The sequence below is a fragment of the Corapipo altera genome, unplaced genomic scaffold (genome assembly GCF_003945725.1).
Source record: "Corapipo altera isolate COAL_440 unplaced genomic scaffold, ASM394572v1 0, whole genome shotgun sequence".
In the NCBI taxonomy this organism is placed as follows: domain Eukaryota; kingdom Metazoa; phylum Chordata; class Aves; order Passeriformes; family Pipridae; genus Corapipo; species Corapipo altera.
In genome coordinates this window covers 24,093,603-24,111,129 of record NW_020884872.1, presented here as the reverse complement: position 1 = coordinate 24,111,129, position 17,527 = coordinate 24,093,603, and positions in this window count along the sequence as shown.

The following is a 17,527-nucleotide window of genomic DNA, read 5'->3' as shown; positions in this document are numbered from 1 at the left end:
GCCTGGTGTTCGCCTAAACATATCCATCTGAACAAATGAACATTTGACACTATCTCCTGTAACATTGCAGCCTGGGTGGGTGGACGATTAAATTAGTGAGAAACCACTTGGATGGTCAGGCTTAGAGTATCATTGTTAGGGGATCATTTTCTACCTGGAATGTGCAACAGGGTAGGTACCATAAGGTCTGTCCTGGGACCTGTTCTGCTTAATGTTTTTATCAGTGTCCTGGAAGAGGTCATGAAGCACACTCTCATCAGGTTTGCAGATAACGCCAGGTTGTAGATCCACTGCCAATACTCTCAGTGGAAGGGCTGTCATTCAGAGGCTCCTAGATAGGTTGGAGGGATGGGCCAACAGGAACCTCACAAAATTCAAGAAATCAAATTTAAAGTTCTGCAAGAGTCTCTTGCAGTCATACAGGCTGGGGACAGACTACCTGGGGAGCAGCTCTGGAGAAGGGGCTCTGGGGCAGCGAGCTTGGCAGCAGCTAGTGTTAAGCCCTGGCAGCAAAAGCAGCCAGCAGTGTCTGGGACTGCAACAGCAGGAGCACAATGAGGACCTCAGGGTAGGAGTTTTCCCCTCTGCCCAGCACTCCTTGTTAGAGCACATCTGGATACCACTAGTTTGGTGCCTCCCAACACAGAAAGATGCTGACAACCTGGAGTGAGTTTCACCCCTGCAATGCTCAGAGCTGGAGCTTGGCCCCATTAGGAGAGACTGAGGCAGGGGGGCTTGTCCAGCCTGGGGCAGAGACGGCTCCAGGGGCACCTCACAGATACACCAGTGTTTGTGGGGAGGGGATGGAGAGGAGGCAGCTGGGCCCTTCACAGCTGTGCATGGTGGGGCAGCAAGGTACAGCAGGCAGGAACTGAAGTGAAAGGGGTTTGGTGTGGGTACTGAAACCTTTCCCATGAGGACAGGCAGGGCAGGGGCAGGCAGAGGGACAGGCTGCACAGGGAGGTTGGACAGGTTCCATCCTGGGGGTTATGAGAACTGGCTGGGCAAAGCCCCAAGCAACGTGGTCTTACCTCACAGCTGGGCCTACTTGAAGCAGTGGTGCATGAAGTGTCTCCTGAGGTCCCTTCCAACCCAAACTACTTTATGATTCCCTTAGTCTAACCAACAATATTAAATGTAAGAACATGAAGAATATTACTCCCATTGTGATGTTATTTCCATTTAATTATGCACTGACGATAAATCCTGGCTGGGGGGAGTAACCTACGCCCTGTATGTCTTGACCACTGGCATAAATCAATGTACACTTTACTGACTCAAACCCATTTAAATATAGCAGACACTCTTGCTCACTTTTTACTGTGAGTGGCAAATTTGTCAACAGAATATTTCGAGCTTCTTCTCAAATATGGAAAAAAGTACCAATTTAAGAGTTTTTCTCATTTTTTCTGCAGTTCACCAGCAATATCCTGTAATGAACCTGAGACTTAGAGAGTGCATTTTGTTTCTAATATGTTCTTCTTTTTTTAAAGTTCTGTTGTAATTTTGAATTACAGTGATCATTCACTGTGACCAGTGACATTTTATAGATTCCTTCAACTTCTGATATCTTCTGCCCTTTTAAAGTTAAAACAGATCATCACTGACATTTTTTCCTTTATTTTGAGGGTTTTCTTTATCGCTCTGCATCTTTTTCTTTTTAATCCATTGCATTTCTTATGGTTTCTCAATCACAGTACTTTATTTGGCATCCAAGAACTACTTCTTAAGAAATTCCTCATGTGCTTTTTTAAACCATTTCTCACCCTCTATATACATTCCAGTCTGTAATGGTGTCAATTACTTTAAACATTCAAAAATTGCTATTTAAAACTTTATAAAATATTATGCAGATTAGTATCAGTACTGTGGTCAACTATATTTCACTCAATAATGATCATTAATATACAGACAATCCTAAATATTCTAAATCAGCAGTAACTGTTTGCTTGTAAAGCAAAATGAGCTCAAACATAGCAACTCTCTCATTGTCACCTTCTATGAATATTTTAAGGTCTTTGTAGTTACCTCAGCTAACTCTTCACCCAGACATAACCATTAGCACATTTTCAGACTCCCATGAAAAACATCTAAATTAATTTATTTGTTGCTGCCACCTAAAAAAAGTGAGGCCCTTTTTCTAAAAGTTCCAAAGTTATTTCCTACTATACAGCCAAAACTTGAAGAAGGTGAACTCCAGAGGTCCCTTCCAACCTCAGCATACTATTTGTACACATTATTTCTCTGGTTGTACCTTTGATATGTACTTTAGTGTTATCTGTGCTCACTGCTTCCAATTTTGTGTAACATCTACCCTGTAATTTATTAAATATTTCTCACTGAGTACATTATAAATAAAATACAAAAACCTATGTACTTCAGAGGCCATTGAATCTGGATGGCATCATGGTTCATATAAATGGGTTTCAGGTACAGAAGCAATATCTGATGTCTTAGTCAGTGGGATTCCATAGACTTACAGCCTTAGATCATACTGCTGGTGCCACAGCCTTTGTGGACCCCTAATTACCAAGATACTTTTCCTTGTTGGCTAGTGAAGCTCTAGTTTCTAGTTAAATGTGGAGTGGGGCCACGGTAAGAAAGCAAATCAAACAGACCCAGGAATGGAGAATATAACACTCTGGAAAAAAAAAAATAAATCTGTGAAGACCCTCCCACATACATCCCATGCTTCTAACATGTCCTTGGTTTGATCAGCGATATTGCACAAGGCTGTCGTTACTTCCTCAGCCTAATTTTCTTTTCCTTGCAGAACTGGGGTCCAGGTTGCAAAACTCAGGGCTTCTTTCCTCATCAGCTTTCTAGGAAAAAAATGGAGAGAACATGGCTGCTATTCCTGTAGGGAGACATGACACGCTTTGATAGTCCATAATGTGTCTGCCACACACCTGAGCTGTACCTTTCCTATCAGGTTATGATGCCTTCAGTGCTTCTTGTTTGGTCTATTGCTTCTCTGCACCCTCCCCAATAACTGCTTCAACCCACTGATTGAGAAATTGCATTCTCAGCAATTTTAAATGCTCCAGTAAGTATAACCTAGCATGTGTAGTTAATCATTGATCTTTATTTTTTTTAACTTAGCACTAGAGGTTCAGAATAAGAGACTTGTGTATCTTCTGAGAAATAAAAAACGCAGGGGAGACAGGGAAAGGTGTGCTTACTTCATTACTGACCATGTTCCAGCGACTGACACATCTTTGGGTGTAACCTACAGCAGCTATAGGAACAGCTGTAATTTCAGGCTGTTTTTCAGGGATTTTCCATTGGCCTCAGATCCTCCAGACTTATAAGCTCTACAGTCATTCCCCCTCTATCTTGGAAACTTTTTTACCAGGCTTGTGAAAACAGCCATCTATTTTGGCTCTGACCTACATTTTTTGAGTAGAATCAGACCTCTGAGGCTCATGTAAATTCCCTAAATGCTATTTGATTATTTGGGGATATGTGAAAAGGATACTCGGTCCCTTCTATTTTCTTATTTGTGTATGATGTGTATGATGTGCATGGACACTTGCATGTAGATTCATCTGCTCTCAGATGCAGGATGCATTTGCAATTCAGTGAGATAAGGCAAGTTCCCTTTATGAAGCTGAGACAGTAGACCAGGCTTAACAGAAAATTATCTGTCTGCCTGTGAACCCTCCAAATGTGCGCATCAGAGTTTTGATGAACTTGTAACCCCAGTTGTGCAGATGCCTATGTTTTAAAGGAACTGGACAAAGTGTAGTGAGCAATGATACAATAGATGAGAAAAAGACAAAGAGGAAAAAAATTTTGAACTCGGTGACAGTAGGTTAGAGTGTTGTTACTTTTGGTGAAGTGTATGGGGTGAGCCCATACCTTTGAGAGAATCACTGAGAAGGGTTAACTTCCAACCACAAAGTGTCATGCTTTCAGTCAGATTTTGAAGTCAAATCTTGCTGGAAAGAGGTCATCCATGTAGTGCAAAGGTGCTAAAAGCTAAATGCTTGTGCATGAATGCAGTATCCAATGCAAAACACACATGAACTGAAAGAGAACAAGCCATCAAACAAAATACATAAAAGTAAAACATGAATACTGCCTGCCTCACTTCGCTAAGTAACTGAGTCTTACCTGGAGGACGCATTTGTAATGAATGAGTGGATACATTTTTAATGCGCTTCTACCTCCCCTCATTCAGGAAGTGTACTCCTTTCCTTCTGCAGTCTCTGAGAGGAGGCAATTCCTCACTGAGGTTCTCATTCCCAGCTGAGCCCTCTATGCCTATGTTGTGTAGTCCCGTATACTTGTACAGCATCTCATTGTCATTAAAAAGAGATGAAACAGCAACACAGGGGAGATGCCTGGCAGTGCTGTTTTACTGTGTGTCAGTGCTGTAAATTGCAGGAGAGCTACGGAGTGGTTCTGACCCTTGGATCCAACTAGCTACCATAAAACAAATTATTTCATTGTCATTTTGATACAGCACATTTACATTTATGATCTGTTCTGAAGACTTTCCCAGTATTGGTGTGATCTGAAGGTAAGTTCCTACCACCCCTTTGGGCCTATTTGCTTCCATATCCTAAATGTGTGAGTTTCTTTGGAAAAGGAATACTGGCAAAATTTTAAATGACTTCTTCCAGTAACTAATTCAAAAAGAGAGAATAAATGAACCAAAATTTGTGCATTAAGCCCTTACCAGTGTCCATGTTCACCCTGACAAAGACAGAACCTACAAAGCAGAGCCACCTGACTTGAAATACTTTGGACACTTCAGACAGTCCAGAGACGTACTAAAAAAAGATGTTACTCCAAGAGACACATTTATATGTGAAATATGAAGTTATCACTGTATATTCACTAGAATTGTTTGGTAATTCAAAAGGCACTCCATAAAGTTACTTTTTTATTAGCTGTAGAAACCGAATTACTATTATATACAATAACATGGTGATTTAATCTCTAAAAGTGCAAGATTTGTATTGTTTGGGTCAGTCATATTAATTCAGAGGTCTTAACAAGTGAATTTGGCTATACCTTTAAGAATCCTTAGTAAACACCACTGATCTCTGGATCTCCAGCACACCGAATAGCAAAAAAACCTTGTGTCTCTGTTGTAAAATCTTATTCTTCCAGCAAGGATATCATATTATTAAAAGTCACTATGGCTAAATCAGGTGATTGTACAATTGAAATCTGCTTTTGCTTTGCATGTTATTTATTTAAGTTCTAACTACAACTTTGTCCTGGATTTTGAATCTTTTTTCTGATACTGAAGAGCTAGGGGGTATGGAACTGGACAGTAGGGTACAGTCTAGTGGATGTGAACTCAGCCAAATGGAAAAGATCATGTATTTAACCAAAGAAATCCAACTTAGTAGAAAATGGTCCTAGGTAATAAAATGCTGATTAGAAAATGGTCAGGCCCAATACAAAAACACGTTAAAATTATATTGATAAAGTCCAGGCTGTTCGCTTCAGATGCTTTAACAGACACAGAAATAGTTGCAACATGAAAACCAGATCTCCTGGTCACAGTGAAACTGGAGTTATGTGTAGTAAGAGCTGATTTAAGACCAAAAATTAGTTGATAGTCCCATACTGTTGTTCAGACATGACTCTAACCATGTAGTGAGTCCAAAATAGCTTCACATCCTCACTGTGGGTTGAAGGCAAGCTGGGGAAGGGGGAGGTGCTTGGTCTGGGATTAACTCTGAGTTTATGCATGAATTTACTCTTTACACCAAACCTGTTCTACTTGAATCGGAGTCTTTAGTCCCAGACTGTGAAGTGTGCAAGAACCACATGAATGAGGCTGCTATTTAGATTAGTTAATAGGCTGGCTATAAATATCTCATTAACAACATGTAATCATTGTCACTTTGGTTATCCTTAGCTGGGAAAAGAAAGCAGTGGGAATGATTTTTTTCAAGGGACTTTTCTACAGGTCAGCTGAAACCAGTTAAATTACGTGCAAGCTGGTGTAATGTGCTGCTGTCGGCTGGAGCCCAAGCCCAGTCTAAAAGCCTTTGTCAAGCCCTTGGCTCTGATGGGGGAGTGAGGAGCAAGCAGGTTATTTCTAAACTTGAGCATCTAGCCTGCCTTAGTTAGATCCCTTCTACGTGCTGACTGGAAACTCCTAAATGTCTGTCACAGGACATAAACATTAATGATTTCTTTAATGCCAAGTCCTTGGGCTCAGAACTAGTTAAGGTTAAATGAATACCTGCTATTCTTCTTCACTATTTCGGTTTAAAGCAAACTCAGTATGCTTAGTTATTCAGCAGTTGGTTGCTTCATGTTTTTAGTGAGCTTGAGGACAGTCATGCCTGTCTTGCTGGTTCACAACACCCTGCAGACAGTCTCAGTTTCTCAGCATGAAAGAGTACACAAGGCCACCCACATTGGCAGAAGTGCCACTGTGTGACTTCTGCTGAAGTGGACCAAAAAACCCTTTCACAAAGCAAAAGAAACACACTGAAATAAAAGAGGACTGGAGGAGACTCCCATGATCTGGATGTATCTCCCTGCTCCATACTCTCGTCTTTCTTGCTCAGTCCTTTGTCCAGGCTTCACTCCTCTGCTTCACTTCTTGCTTCTACAATACACAGTCATATGTCACACAGATCCGCTACCATGCAAGTTAGTTGTATGCAGTTATATGACTGATTATGACTGATGAAATCAATAAGCAGCAACCTTTTTTTTTAATAGAAATTAAGGGGATTGAGACATTGCTAAGGAAATAGCTTTGCTTAGCAGGAGAGTTTTGCAGCCAGTTTCAAATGACAGAAGAACTCTCAAGATAATTGTAACATCTTCATAAGCCCTGATTCTCTTTCTGTTTGCATTGAAATGTTCACACACAGAGAATTATTAGTAAGGGGTGTTTTGTTTTAGGGCTGGTTGTTTGTTTTGGAGTTTATTTGTTTGTTTTTGTTGATATTTTTTTTTAAATCTTTATACTGGGTGTCTTATCTTCATTACTTGTTTTGTACTAAGCCAAACTTCAGTGGTATAGCATAGGTGATTTTACTCAGGGAACATACCATCTATTTTTCTTTTCTGAGAGTTTTTAGACTGTAACCCAGCCCTTCAGGGCTGAGTTATGATCACACCACTCTCTCAGAGGACAAGTCTGGTTACAGCACTCTGTGCTGTTTTAAAGGTAAACTGGCAGGGGAAATCAACCCAGCTCAAAAGAGATTATAAGTCAGAACAACAATTTAATAAAAATAATACAATAAATACAATTACACAGACAAACAATTGGTTTTAAGCCACAAAACCCAAATGTATAACCCAGCACCCTGGGGCATGAACAGAGTGGTGTTCATTGGGCCCCCTGAGTCCACAGTAAAGGAGAGGGAAAACCTGTTGGTGAGAGTGCTGTTGCAGTCTGGTCGAGAGTGGTGGTCACAGTCTTTCTCTGGATCCCACAAGTGATACTGAAGTCCTAAGATCCTCAAGATTATATATCCTCATATTCAGGCAGGAATGTCCAGTACCTCCCTCAGGGTGGGGAGTTCCACAATGGGTGTGAGGACAGGAGCATCCTCCTATCTCATAGGCCTCTTAACACCCAGCTTATAACCTGAGGGGTCAGGTGTGCTCTGGGCAGCTGCTGTAAATGGTCTATTGACAACAGTTTCTGGGAAATGGCATAGAAGGCTATAGAATACACAGTTTTGGGTTACACCCACACAGTGATGAACTGGTCCCAGCTGTTCTAACTAGGAGACACTCACTAGATTAACCAAATACAAAACATGAATGCAACAGATCAGAATCACAATGAATAAATGTCCTTGAGAAGTAAGAGTTCCATTTTACCAAAACAACAACAAATTAGCTCATTATGAATAACATTTACAATAACTTCACAAGTGAAGCTGCCATTCTGTTCTGCTAACTATAGGACACAAAGGTGAAGCTGCCAACTGCTAGAAAAGAGAATAAAATTCACTTCTTCACATCAGGGCTGATTAGAAATAACAACTATTGCATATCAATTTGTGTTCATTTTAACCTGCTATTGCTCAGCTAGAGAATATTTCTACTGATGACAGTTTTGTAAGATAGATCTTGCAGGTGCTGAACTACATTCAAAATGCACATCGCACTCTGCAGACTAATAAGTGGATGAACCTATTCAGAGATGATTTTATGGGTATTTTCCAACCTAAATGATTCGATACTTCTATAAGGAGTTGAAAACTGTGATCTTGCAAACACATGTCAATGATCTCTTTGATTTCAAATTAGAGTTGTGATGTGAATAATTTTTTCACTTTCATACTCGTTTGCAAGATTAGGTCTGAAGCATGGAACTTTATGCATCATTTAAAAAAAACCCCACTTTCTGGTGAAAGAACAGAGGAAATAAAGTCTTTTTAGTGAAAAGGATCTCAGAGTTGCAAAACTAAGTAATGAACAAAAGGAAGAAAGAATGCTTTTTATCTGGTGAGACAGAATAGGGATGGAGATGCAGAATCTGGTGTTGAGAAGAAGCCAGAAGGCAAGACAACAGTAACACTTTGTCTCTGCTGATTTTCGTGTAGGAAAATGAAGCGACAGGTTTTGAAACCAAATGCGTAACAGTTGTTACATGAAAAATCCTAAGCAAAGACACATGCAAGGCAGCGGTCAACAACATTCACCTTCCTCTTCCCCACATTGTGATTTACTTCACACAGCTCAGTTCAGAAAAATGTAGTGTTTACTATGCTTTTGGATGGCATGATTATGTAGTGAAAGCCACATCTTTGTATCAACAGCAGAATGTCTGTCCAGAGGCCAAACTTCACCGCAATTTCTGCCTTTGTGGACCTTGACTACAACCTAGTTAAAGAGACTGAGACTGTGCTCTGACCATATTTCACACTTACACAGATTCTCTTTTTTTCTTGAATGACCTATTTCAACCCCAGGACAGGAAGTGGGAGGACAAAGGTCTTCTGAGATATGACAAAAAAAAAAGGATAAGAAAAACTCATTTAAGCAGCAGCATGTCATGATCAAGGTAGGAAAACTCCAGAGACTACAGGGAAAGCAATTAGATCCATGGTCAAGATGATTTTAGCATTTGAGATCAAGCTGAGGGATGGAGTGAATCTAACCCTAAAGCGATAGGTGGGATTCAGTTGGAATCTAAGAGGTCTAAATTGTGGTTATGGTGTGTAGGTATCACATATGGGCCACTTGTCTAAGCTCCCAATACTGTCAACAGAGGTTTAGTCAATGGGATCCAGAGATAAATTCAGCAGATATATTGCCTGGGGCGTAATTCAGCTGTCTAAACATAGACATGTAATGCCAGTTGAGATGCCCTAGGTTGTGCCATCTGGCCTACAGCTGTCTCTCCTGAAACAAGTAGGAAAAACGGGTCTATATTATCTTTTTCAGCCCACACAGATGTCTCAAGTATCTGCATACATCTGAAATGGATGCTGGACACTTTTGTCTAGAGGTACATATGAACTGGCTGAATTCAGTCCTACATGACTATTTTAGAATGAGCCTCTAGGACGCTCTCCAGGTTCTTCTAAATTTAGGTATTTTAAACCTGATGTGTTTCCCATACAGGTGCTAATTCCAAGTTAGACATTATCACCACCTTCACAGGTACGTAAAAACAGGCTCCTATTGAAAGTGAGCCATGTAATCTGAAAATGTCTGATACTAGGGGATACCTGCTGATACTCTCTGACATACTTTTTTCTTTTTTAAATTAACTACAAAGGGAGGTAAGACTGACTAAATTGCACTTAGATGTCTGACTTCTAAACATCTAAAATCATGAAGTGAAACACACAGTAGGGCACTAGTTCCAGAAGAAGAGTTGACAAGATTCAAATCTGGTCAACAGAAGAAAAAACAAATTTTCTGTGGAATCCATGGTGCAACTTTATTTGAATTACTTCATACTGATATGAACACTTTTATTCCAGGACCACTGTCCAGTTTTGCTTATTCTACTTGTGAGGAGGCTGCTGGGCTAAACCAGTCCAGGGTAAGTGTGCCTGTGTGGTATTACTTATAACATTTCACTCCAGAGACAAAGGCCTGGGGGTAGAAGAGAAAGGAGAGAAAGGCTGGTAAAACCAATGTCAGGGGAGGTTAGTCAAGCCATGGGCAATGGTAGTAAAAAGAAGTACTCATTTAAGTTCCTTCCGATTGTCTCATAGTGATGATAAAACTTTGGCTCCATTTGTTTTGTTTTAAATGTCTTGTGTTTTTATACTTACTGGCTTTTTATTTCATTGTGAGTATTTTGTTTGATAGAAATTGTTTCAATATGTCTTTGAACTGCCTGTTTGAACACACGACTTAATTCACTCCCATTTTCAAGAAAAAAAAGTCTCAAGCACTTAAAAATATTTGGAAATAGCTCCACACTCATAAAACATTAAAATATTTGCAAGTGCCTGGATTAGGAAATGCTGCTGGTTTGTAAGATGTGCAGTCTATTTGAAAACCAATTGTATGTTTCATTTAAAATGAAAGTATGTAAAAACTGTTTGTTGGCTTAAAGCAATTTTAATTTAAGCTGTCCCTTGAAATTACTTCCATCCTCAAAACTTCTCACTTTCGCTGCAATTATCAGTAGACTACAATCCTGCAAACACTTTTGCACAACAAGACGATTGACATAGTCTAATCGACTCTAATGGGACCACACCTAAAAGTAATGTTAGATCTGACAGTTTTTGCAGAAGCAGGGTCTTTATAGAGTGTTCTCTCTTCCTGAACCTCAGGAACTGAAGGACCTAATCTCAGTTGCTTGCATGGTGTGTAGGAACCATATTAGAAGATTTCTTATGTGTGAAACCAGGTAATTTGATCTTAGTGACAGATCCTAATGGGAATGTTCAGAACAGACTTTTAATCTTTCATCCCATTGAAATATCTGTCTCACTTACTAGTCGGTTGCTTCTCACAATGATGTAACTTTTCTTCTGAGATGGCAAGGATTGTGGTCAGATGGGAACCTATGTCATCCTAGGGTTACAGATACACTTCAATATGTGTATTTGTAATGATGCTCAAGCAAGGAATAGTTTGAGTTATCAAAAAAGCTTTCGTAAAAAGCTTTTGTAAAAAGTATTATAAAGGAAGGAGAGGACATGATCTTCCAATATCTAGTTTGCTGTGCCTTGTTTCATGAGCCCCTCAACCTTACAACTTTAAAGTAAAGTTTCTTTGTGTAGGGCTTTTGGTTTTTTTCTTTTTTTTTTTTTTTTTAAATATTTCATTTTTTCAACACAAAGCCCATAGAATTATTCTCTCCTAGGAAATGTCTGAATCACAGTCTTCAATGTGGAAACATGGGAAGCCTAAGTCACCTTTACCAAGGAATCCCTTCTGTGGAAAGTCTGGAAATTTTACAATGCTATTTGCTATACTGGCTGAGGTATTTTTGTTCCATTAAAACCAGATGCTGTTCCTCAGTATTAAGACAGATTAATTTCACAGATACAATGGGATACCATTATAACAATCTGGTTTTGTTTTTATGTAGAACAATTTCATCATATGCATGATGCCTGGATGTAATATAACTGTTTTGATGTGTAAATGAATATTTGGAAATCTGACTTTACAGTATATGTAAGTATATGTAAAAGGTGACTATATTTGTAGACTCTAAAAGTGGATTCAACTGTACAAATGTTTGAATATATACCATCTGCGTTAAACATATGTTCGTTTAAGGTATGAATTTGCCACTGTCATTGTTTCTTTGAAATCACTACATCACACTTCAAACTGACTGGGTATCTCAGAATCCAAGATTAGTTGACTGTTGTCTTGACACAAATTAATAGCAAGTTGCTCTGCAATTAACAGAAAAAAAAAAAGAATTTGATTAGTCTTGAGATGAGGCACTTCTTGATGCTTTGAGGAGCATTTACTGTGGCCCAGGGGTAGAGTCAGCCATGCACAAATCTGAGCTTCAAAAGTGACAAGAGAGGACCTTAGGAGCATGAGCACAAAAGGCAAGCAGAGACCAGTGAGCAGCCTGTGGTATTGTTGTCACATCTGGTCCCAGAGATGAGAGTGAATAGAGGACTGCTTATAAACAGCTGAGCTGTGGCACAGTTCTCCCGCTGCCTTTCCAAGTGAGGTATGTTTTCAGTGAGCAGAGGCTTAGTTATGGAATTTAGCTCTCTTTCAAGAACATTTGTGGCTTTGTTTTTCTAATCAGAAGGGCAGCCCACAAACAAACTGCTTTCTATGCTGAGAGAAGAAATGACATCTCAAAGACAAGCCCAGAGCTTTTGAGAGATGTGACAACTCAAAAGGGGGAAAAATAATCAAGCAGCCGTGCTTTTCAGAACAGCTACATTGATAGTGTCATGTCACTGAGCCCTGACAATTACATGTGTGATATAAAATGAAATGTCATTGGGTCTTCCATTTATTGTACTCCATAATAATTGACAGGCTCAGCCTTTCCAGTGCTGGCTTTGATCTCGCTCTTTGATTTATGTGAGCTGACTCTGGAGCCCTGGAAAACCTCAGCTGAAATCCATGGGGTTGTGGAAGGGTGTATATTTTTTCATTGCAGCTCAGGCTGCAGAATAGAAAACCAAGACTGAAAATTGCTTTTTGAATTTGCTACTATGAAATGGCAGACTAATGTGCTCAAAATTTTCATTTGCACATGTACCTTTTGGTACATGACTGGAGAATGTGAATTTCTGGAACTCAGGGTTTAATCACTATGCATTGTGCGGTCAGCACTGCCCCAGCTTGCAAGGCTTTGAGACTAATGAGTGGATAAAGAACTCTGTATCTAGCCCATGAAAACAAATGAAGAAGAGGAAAGTTGATTGTAACAACAGTAACAACAACAAAAGCTCTTTTTAGTTTCATATCAAATGGTTGAAAAAGTTCTCATTATTTTGCCAGTGCAGGGAAACAGCTTCTCACAGCCTACTCATCTTCTCAGACTTCTTACCTGATGCTTCTTTAAGGCTTATGGCAGCCCATCTCTTGGTGATTCCTTACTCAACAGAAAACTTAATTGCCAATTTACAGACAAGGAGGCTGCTTGTAGCCTCCTTCCCCTCCCCCCTCAGATATATTATAATTCATTAGTTTATATATATTGGTTAAAGAAGGTAACTTTAATAAAAAAATAAACACCCATGTAACTTTAAGTATTTGGTCAATATTTATTATAAAGAAATATTATATATATATATACTTGTTTATATAGAAAATAATAAATAATATTATAATGCCTTAGTCCCCTGAGAGGAGTGGACAAGTATGTAACAAGAAACACCTACCCTTGGTGAAGTAGAACCATGCTAGAGAACACTTCAGACACAGTGAAGTCCAGGGAGCCTGACAGTCTGTATTCACAAGCGCTGAAGGATCTAGCAGATGTAAAGCCACTCTTGATTACATTCGAGAGGTCGTGGAATTTTCAAGACAGGAAAGAAGGAAAATCCCCTAATCTGTAGGTTGATCAGCCTCAGTTCAATCCCTGGGTATGTGATGGAGCAACCAATCCTGAAAACAATTTCCAGATATGTGAGAGAGAAAAAGATGATCAGGATTGGTCAGAGAAGATTTACGAATGTGGAGTTATGTTTAACCCACCTGATAGTTTTCTCCCATACCAGGACTAGTTTGGTGCATGAGGCAAAAATAGAGAATATTGACCTGTATATGGAGAATATTGTCACTGTATACCACAACATCCTCATAGACAAGCTGACAAGATACATACTAAATACTACATTTGATGTGGATTGAAAACTGACTGAATGATCAGACCAAGAGGATTTCAGTCAGTGTGACAAAGCCTAGTTTGAGACAAATCACTAGGAGAGTACTTCAGGAGTAAATACTGAGACCAATAATATTCAATATTTTCATTAATGACTGCAACAGTGGGGCAGAGTGCACCCATAGTGAGATTGCAAGCAACACAAGACTGGAAAGAGTGGTGGGTACACCAGATAGTGTGCTCCCACTTAGAGACACTTGTATAGGCTGGAGAATTCGGCAAAGAGGAATTGTGAAGTTCAACAGAGTCCTGCATCTACAGTGGAATAACGCTATGTGTCAGTGTATGCTGGGGGCCACCAACCTGGAAAACAGTTCTGGAGAAAAGGATGTGATGATTAACAAGTTGAACATGAGCAAGAAATGTGCCTTTGTGGAGAAGGCCAACAGGACAGCATTAGCAAAAGCATTGCTGGCAGGTTGATGGAAATGGTCTTCCATCTCAATGTTCGTAAGGTCATGTTTAAAGTGCTGCATCTAGCTCTGGATTTCCCAGTACAGGGGACACAGACATGCTGGAAAGTGTCCAGTGAACAGTCAAAAAGATGGTGAAGAAACTGGAGCATCTCTCCTGTGAGGAGTCTGAGGGAGTTTGGCCTGGAGAATAGAAGGCTGAATGGGATTTTATCAGTGTATATAAATGCTCATGAACAAGAGAGAGACAAGATCTTTTCAGCAGTGTTTAGGGATAGAACAAGAGGCAATGGGCACAATTTAAAAAAAAAAAGTCAATCTGAACACCAAAAAAAAAGTTTTACTGTGAGAGTGGTCAAAACCGGGAAGGGGTTGCTCAGAGAGGCTGTGGAGTCTCCATCCTTGGGAATATCTGAAATCTTATTGGTCAGGGTCCTGGGCAACCAACTCTACCTTACTCTGCCTGAGAAGTGGGGATGGACTAGATGAACTGAAGAGATCCCTTTCAACCCCAACCATTGTGTGATTCTATCATATTCCATAGTAGAGTTGTTGTCGTGTTAATTGCTTTTGCTCATCATATATAAAAGTATCTCTGTGGGATTACCCAGGGTCAGACTAGCAGCAAATAAGAATCATTTTTTCAAAGCAAAAACTCTTTTGCTACTAATTACAGCAGACCTACAGGAGCTTCCTAGGTGACAAAGGGTGAATTGAATTCCCCATAGTGACTGCTCCTTGGATTTCTCCTCTTCTAGTTTTGCAGCTCTCTAATACAATACAAATGGCACTTGTCAATAAAATAAAGTTGTAGCTATTTTGTTAGCTACTTGAAATGGTCTCCAATAACATCTCTGGAGGCAGGTTATAAAAACCAGGCCAGGACTAGACTGAAAGCAGAGAGAAATACAGCTATCACACAGTATTTCTGCTTTTCTTCCTAGTATGTAGCTACGCTGGGAATTCTGTCACAAGACTGACATGTTATGTCAATTCTATAGAGTATTTTCCTTTTATAGTCATGCTGTGTTGCTCATCTAGCTGCTTATAAGAACATTACTGTGGCTGCTTGTCAATGTACTGTAATTAATATTGTACTAAGTACCACTGCCTTTAATCCAGGATTTTAAATATGCAGTTATTTGTAGGAGAATGCCAGAGAAATAATTGAAGCACTGGAATGAGTCTTTCTTAATACTGTAGTCTGTGTTCTTTGGTGACACAAATGTATCTCATTAAGACAAGAATGTTAGTCTTCAACAGCAAAAAGCATTTGAGTATATCAGACATGTCCTACAAAGACAATTAGCTCACTGGTGCCACATAAACTCTTACCTCTCTCAAAAATGCTGAAGAAGACACTGTTTCTTTTTTTTTTCTTAGTGCACACTTGTCTGCTATTTCATAGTCACTGCAAGGAAACAGCAACCATTGCCATATAAATGAAAAATCCAAAGATATACATGTTTCTGGAAACAATCAGATTTTCTGTGCAAGTTCTGTCCAGTTGGTCACTTTCCAGAAATACTGGACTGTGCTACCTATGCGCATACTTTTGTGTTTGAGAAATCCCAGGAAGAAATGCAACACTGTATGGATATATGCACTTGGAGTGCCCAAATCAGACCTCCCTGCCCCTATTTCAAGTCTCTCTCAGCATCTGTGCTCTCACCCCTCTGTTTTTACCCAGAACAGCCCATTCCCCTCAGGTTCCTTTTCTCTGGACACCCTTCCCAGGTGTGGTCCAACCTATGGACACCATTTCCTTTCACAATATCCCAGTCCTCAACTCTCTTCAAACCACTGGCTAATTCCTGTACTCATCTTGCATAATTGGTAGTATGCTCACTCTTTGCTCTGTGACACAGGCCCAGTGCCAGATGCTGCATCTAGAAGTACCAGCTGCTGCTTTGGACACTCGCTGCATCCACCAGAACAGATGGTGCATGCTGCTGTGAGTCCAGCAGAAATAGTTCCATTTCTCCCTTCTGAGCCCCCAAGACCTTTATAATACATTTAATGTCTTCTTGGTTGACTGTGTGGCTGCAAGGTTATCTTACAACTGGATCTGCAGTACAGGTATATATATTAGTATATGTTTAATACAGTATAGGTGGGAGTCTATAAAGAAATGTAATATACAGAATGCTTAGGGTTGAACTAGCCATGAGTTTTGTGGGCATGTGCAGATGCAGCAGGTCCACTGCTCCTGTCTTCCTAATGCTAGAAAAGACAGCACTAGGTAAGGGTAAAGAGAAAAGAATCTCACAGCCACTAGCTTTGGAGCTCTGCAGGAAACACAAGTGATGGGATAAAAATCTTTGAGGCAAGGTGAACAAAAAGGTAAGACCTGAAACCTGCATGTGATTTGAAGCTCGTGTTTGAATCCTATAATTGAGCATAGTTTTCTATCCTGCATATAGAGGGGTGTTCCTCCTAAATTTAGTGATGTCATAGGTACTTGCTGTCCGGGGGGACCTGGACAAGCTCTAGAAGCGGGCCTATGGGAATCTCATGCCATTTAACAAGACCATGTGCAAGGTGCTGCACCTGGGTCAGGGTGCAAGCCAGGAGATGAACAGATTAAGAGCAGTCCTGCTGAGAAAGACTAGGGGGTGTTGGTAGTGATGTGCACTTGCAGCCTAGAAAGCCATCTGTATCCTGGGCTGCATCAAAAGGAGCGTGGTCAACAGGTCTGTGGCCAGCAGGTCAGGAGAGGTGATTCTGTCTCTCTACTGCACTCTGGTGAGACCCCGACTGAAGTACTGTGTCCAGCTCTGGGGTCCTCAGCATAGGAAGGACATTGGCTTGTTGGAAGGAGTCCAGGGGAGGCCACTGAGATGATTAGAGGGATGGACACATCTCCTGAAAGAGAGATTTCAGGAAAGCCTGAAAGAATTGAGTTTGTTCAGCCTGGAAGAAAGAAGGTTTTGCGGTGACCTAACTGTGGCCTTCTAGTACCTAGAGGAGCCTATAAGGAAGGCGCAAAGAGACTATTTACAAGAGCATGGAGCGACAGGACAAGGGGGAATGCCTTCAAGCTGAAAGTATGGCACTGGAACAGGTTTCCCAGAGAAGCTGTGAGTGACCCATTCCTTGAACTGTTCGCTACCAGGCTGAACAGTACTCTGAGCAACATGATCTATTGGAAGGTGTCCCTGTCCATGGCAGGGGGGTTGGAACTAGATGGAATTGGAACTCTCTTCAGGCACTGAAAGATTAGGAAACCCATTTTTTGTATCTTTTCCTAACCATTCCTGTTCCTTTTCGGGAACTACTCTGTAAACTGCCCATTTCCAGCTTTCCACCTCCCTACCCCTTGCTC